The sequence below is a fragment of the Ochotona curzoniae genome, unplaced genomic scaffold (genome assembly GCF_017591425.1).
Source record: "Ochotona curzoniae isolate NIBS_2020 unplaced genomic scaffold, NIBS_Ocur_1.0 contig_2692, whole genome shotgun sequence".
In the NCBI taxonomy this organism is placed as follows: domain Eukaryota; kingdom Metazoa; phylum Chordata; class Mammalia; order Lagomorpha; family Ochotonidae; genus Ochotona; species Ochotona curzoniae.
This window is the reverse complement of record NW_024465556.1, coordinates 6,437,924-6,444,215: the sequence shown is the minus strand read 5'-3', so window position 1 is coordinate 6,444,215 and position 6,292 is coordinate 6,437,924.

Here is a 6,292-nt window from a genome sequence, read left to right as displayed (position 1 = left end):
TGCCAAAAACACAGACTGAATAAAATTGCTTACTGCAATATGGTGAGTAGCCAAAGCTTAATATAATGTATATAAATAGTTCTAAGCATTTAGTTACCAATATCTCCATGGGAAATGGGAAAAAAGACAAGATAATCAGATGTGCAAAAGACATAAAACATATTCTCAACATTGCTAATGAGTAGCAACTATCTATTGAAATATTACTGGGTATTTTCCTTACTGTATTGTCATTTCTAATCATTTTTATGTTTAATGTAGATGATTATATGTATAAAGGGCAAAAATGATCATTTGCTCATAGTGGGCATTTAGATCCCTGGTAAAGTAGCAAGCACTGGTTAGGGCACCTGCATCGCACAGCTGCTCTGTCTGGGTTCAGCCCCCTCCTCCAGCTCCTGTTTCCAACTCTGTATGGAAGCAGTAGCAGTCAAATACTTGGTTTCCTGCCAGCGATGGGGGAGACATGGATTGTTTCTAGCTCCCAACTTCTTCCATGCAAGCTGTTGAGGGATTCATATAGTAGATCAAAGAGTGTCCCCCACCCCTCTCATTTTCTCCCACTTTCATTATGTATATATAATGTCTATATAGTATACTTTTCTATATACATTTTACATATATATACTTATCTCACTATCTCTCTGTCTGTAAAATAAATTTTTAAACAAATGATTTGTGTGGTCCTAGAGGGCTGCTAGTGAAATAAATATAAAAATGTGTATACTTTGCAAGCCAAGATCACAGTACTCACAATCTATCTTCAGGACATAATAAACAAATAAACAATCACAGCTGTTGAAGCATGTTCACTGCATCATATTATAGATTACAAAACATGCTGAAAATCAGCTAGTGAATAAAATATTAATTTTGTTAAATCAGTTTCAACAAAACCCCAAGCATGTAAAGCATTACATAATTTTATACTGAGACACAAGGGAATTTTGTTTAACAACAAGCAGTTTACAAATACGTACAAGACAGTGTCATTTTTAAAAAAATAATATTTGAACATCCAAGCCTATTGTGGATGATGCTCATCACTCATTGATCTGTTGCTGTGATGTAACAGAGGAAATGCTATGTGATGATTCCAAAGATGGGGATCTGTACACTTACAGTCAGTTCATCTTCAATGGATATGCTTGGGCCCTGTTGTCTTTATATGAGACGGCTGGATATCATTGTGGTTTTTTTTTTAAAGAATATTAATGTTAGCAATTCAAAAGTGTAAATTTCTTGTTTTCGAAAATCAGAGGAGCATGAACAGATTCATTTCTCCGATATTTTCTTACCAATAATTATTTAAAACAGAATAAAATGTTAAGAATAGTAAAGTGAAAGGTGTCTTTATATTAGTTCTTTAAAATCTTTTAGGGCTAATAAACTGGAGATTCATAGGTCTTACCAAATTACAGCTTAAACTGACAACATTAGTAAAAATTACTCAAATTTCTCAGGCCTCAGAGGGTCTTAGCACATCTCTTTCTTCCCAAATTGCATATCCAAGTGGATTACATAGATCCTTTTATACCTCAGAGGATGCTGTCACATTGTTATCTTCGAGGAATAGCTGTTCTTTGCACTAAACATCATGTTGCCTGAATGTACCACTGCCACCTCTCCTGGTGATGTCCAGTTCCAGAATATGCACAATGTGTAAGAGCACAGAGAATGAATTGTGTGTGGTGTGGGAAAATCGAAAGAGCATGCACGTACAGTGAATACTCACTAGGAAAGAAATAGGAAAAAAGAACTCAGGAAATTGCTTAATTGTTCACAGGTATCAACTATCTTGCAAGGATTAGAGAATAGTGCTTCCCTATTGCGTAATCATCAAGCTCATGACATAGACTGTATTCTGCTGGTAAAATAGGAGCATACGTGAGGAGTTTCACTTTCAGACAAAACCTTAGGAGTTAGCTTAACTGTATTGATTTCTTTTTTAAAGAATAACCCTGTCTCAAAGGGAGACTCTGAGCCAGTTCATAAAAGATGTCACAAGCCATAGGACCTCATTGGTTTAACTGACTTGAGGGTGATGAAGGATTATTTATATTTAGAGTAATTTGATCTGTTCTATTACAGTAGGTTTTAGATTCAGTCTGACCTTAATTCAAGTTACATCTCAAATATATGGTTATTGTAATTTTGGAAATGTTGCTTATTTTCTTTCAGCATTAGTTTGCTTTCAATAAAGAGATGATAAATACCTATTTTATAGATATTTCTCTGGGAAAATTTGAAGTACCCATTACATAAATTATGAAATACCCATTAAATAAATTATGCACACTGAATAGTATCTTTCATTTTACTTCACAAAGATACTTACCAAGGATTTCTTTTTGTCTTCCTGTTATTTATTCGAAGAGCAAGAAAAGAAATAGAAAGAGGAAGAAAGAGACAAAAAGATCTGTCATTGCCTGATTCATTCCTGAAATACCTGTAACAACCAGTCCTAGACTAGACCAACACCAGAGGCTAGGGAATCAATTTTGGCAGTACATTCTCTTTTAGATATAGAAAGCATTCAGGATGAATATGTTTTCTAAGTTACAGTAAGTGGGCAGGGTAGAGGAGAGAAAAATATGAACCATGGAACAGTAAAAGTGAGCACATTGTTGACCACTCATTCTGAAGAGCTAAAATTTATATATTCTAATGCATGGCTGTATCCTTTCTTGTGGCCTGGTAGATCATAGAGTCTTGCATAAAATAAAGAAAGTCGTTGGTTCCTAAAGTACTAGTTTTTAGAGTTTTGAGTTGCCAAATGAGAAATTACATCTCTACCATATAGGAGAGACCTTGCAGAGGAATCCCTTGAAATTCCTGTCCTCATCGTCCCCATGAAGGCACCCAATATGTGTATAGTGAAGCCATTTGGTAACTGAACCCTCTGTCCCTCTTTACTGTATCTGACAGAGCTAAATGGCCCAGCCAAACCCTTCCCAAAGCCTTGATCAAAATTGTGATCCAGCATTAAATGGTATTTTAGCCCACTGAGCTTTGAGATAGCTTGTTACATAGCAAAAAATAACCAAGACATGTGCTGAAATATGTTTCTCAGGTAAGAAAGAATCTTAAAATTATCTTGGTTTTCTTTTCATAAAACTCTATCTGCACATTGCTCTTGAAACTATCCCTGCTTTCTACATGTGCATTAGTATGTGCAGCTGTCCTACCCTTAATGCAGTCCTCACATATTCTTTTCTTTGTGGAAGCCTTCTTTTGTTAACATGCAGGGAGAAACAATATAGCTTAAGCATAATAGTTCCATCAATAATAAATGTAATTATATTTAGTTGTGGTATGAGAACTCTATCATAAAGCACCTGAATGTGCTCTGCTTAGTTACCAATAGACACAGTAATTATTCAATAACTATTATAAAGAGATAAAATTATAGAGTGTTTATGTGAATCCTTTATTCCCAATGATAATGTACCACAAAAAAGCAATTAAAACTCTGTAGAATATGAAATTTGTGAACATCATTATATTCAACCAGTATGAAACTATGTAAATTATTCATACATGATTTCTTAACAATTTCTTATCAAAGGAGTTAATCACTCCTTTGGATTTTCCAGAATGGTCAGAACTCTAAAAGTGTTTATTACAGTGAACATTTCAGATCTCCAGATTGTTCCAGCCTGAGAACACAGATTTTATTATCAAGCACTTTCTCATTTTAAGAAAGAAATAATGGTACACTGAGGCACATCATTGCTCTTTGAGTTGTGGAAATTGAAAACCTTGCATTTAAATCTCCCTTGTCTGTTCAAAACAAAGTTTCAGTGGTTCAATCAACAATGACTGTTGAGAATTTCAAATATCCCAGACCAATTTTGTATTCTACTTCATGGTTTCCAAAAATCAACAGTTTGCAAGTCTAAGAAAACAGTCTTTCAAAATCTATTTTTATTATAAATAGAAAATAGCCAAATGAATGTAGAAAGAACTCTAGTTTTTACACAAACAATAAAGAGGCAAGTTAATTTACCTGTGGTCCCTGTACAGGCAGCAGGTTTTGGTTTGCATGTACTATCAAGTATTATTATTAGTTTAAGCATCAAATTTGGTAGTGATAGAATTAGATATAAGTGAAACAATATAATTATTTTCCTTCTTGAATACTCTTTCAGTTACAAGACATTTTATTCTATTAGTATATGCTCTGATTAATTTATGTTGACAACAACTCACACAATGACTTATAACTTAGGTTTGAACTAAGTAGCTCTTGAACTTAAGAATGTTTCTACTCATTCAGCTAGGTTCTATTGTAATAATCTCTGGATTCTTTGCTGTGTTATGTTGTGTGAGGGCCATTGTATGGAAGAAAGAACTTAAGTCAATGTTTTTATTCATATGCCTCTTTTAAAATATAAACTATTATACATGGCTGGATGAAAAGAGATGTTTTAAGCTCACATAAATTATATGGTTGGTAGCAGTTTTATGTTGAGAATCAATCAAGGGGATAAACACTTTACCCAAATAAGTGATGATAAAAATTTAAGGCCAACTTTCTGGTAATATTCACAGAATGTCAAAATAGAAGGAACAACAACAACAAAGAATAAGGGGTAAGACAAGACAGAAGGAAGCAGGGGGAGAGGAGAAGAAGAAAAAAATGAGACAATAGGTCAGGAACAAGGAGGAAGAGGAGAGTTGGGGAAGGAAGCAAAGAAGGGTGTGAGAAGGGAAAAAAATGAGGAAGAGAAAGGGGAATGGGGAAAGGAAAAGATAGAGAGGAGGAGAATAAGAAGATGAGGAGAAGAAAAATGTATAGCACATGGTGGGTGGTATGAGTACTTGGGCACCTGCCACCCACATGGGAGAAGCCAGCTGATCACACCCAGCCTTTGCAGCCAATTAGGGGAGTGAGTCAGTGGGTGGAAGATCTCACTCTTTGTGTTCTGTAACTCTGCCTTTCAAATGAGAAAATACATGTATTTTTATAAAAAGTATTTTCAGCAACTATTTTCCTCTTGATTCCTTAATATTCAGAACTCTTTATTAGTTTTTCCTAATAAAAATGTCTTGCCACTTGTAAAGTACAAGTAAAACTCCTATGAAGTAAAGCGAAGATCTGAGGGATTGTTACAGTGTCTTCAAGAAGCTAAAGATGGATCTGGTACATAGCCTAGTGGCTAACATCCTCACCTTGCATCTGCTCTGCCGTGGTCCCATATGGGCACCGGTTCATATCCTGGCTGCTCCACTTCACTTCCAGCTCCCTGTTTGTGGCCTGAGAAAGTATTATTGGACAATCCAAAGCCTTGGAACCCTGCACCCACATAAAAGATGAGGAAGAAGTTTGGCTGCTGGCTTTGGATCAGCTCAACTTCAGCCATTGTGGTTACTTGGGGGAATGAACCAGTGAATGGGGAACCTTTGTCTCTCCTTTTCTCTGTGAATCTGCCTTTTCAAAATACATACATAAATAAATTTCTTTTAAACAAAGTATACAGGCTTTATAAATATCCAAATGTTTTACTGGTCACCACCTATAGCCTTTTTGTGGTAGAAAACTTCTGCTGTTTTATTTTTCTGTATATGTCATGAGATGTGAAATAAAGGAGCTTAGCACAAACAGTGTCCTTAGGTATTGTAGATACATTTTTTTTTTTGCAAGTCACACTGAAGCAAAAAGTACAGCTTGATTCCAAGAGTGACTAGTTACCAAAAACTGCAAAAAGGGAGTAACTAGTATAATTATGGAAAAAATTAGACATGAAGAAAGAAAAACTTATACAATTTGATGGAAATATTTGTAATTGACCTGGATGATGGAATGCACCATTCTTCTCCAAATTAGTAGCTTCATTCCTTAATTGAATAATGCAGTGTGGAATACATGTCTATAAAAATCATAATGACATTTGTTTCACAACGTCAAGATCCCTGGGGAGAATTGTTAAAAATGACAGTCAGGAAACATTTTCCTGTTTGTTCAGATATAGCTATGATAATGAAGTATCTTTGGAGGTGATCGGGAAAATGATCTTTGATCAAATAGTGATTTGTCATGCTAAGGTTTTTATACATATTGGAAGATTTTGAGTATTAATATGAAGCTCTGAAGATAAAAGAAGGACAGCATAGGATAGTAATGAAGCAGACATGGAGGTAAGGCATGCAGAGGCATTCTGGAAAAGGCAGCAAGGAGGGCATTGTGATTGAAAGGATAAGTGGTTCTGAAGAGTGGGAGATGGAACCTGAGACTCCCAGGATGGCTTTCTAGTTGCTGGCTTTTGTAACTGTGAGACTGATTCACAAA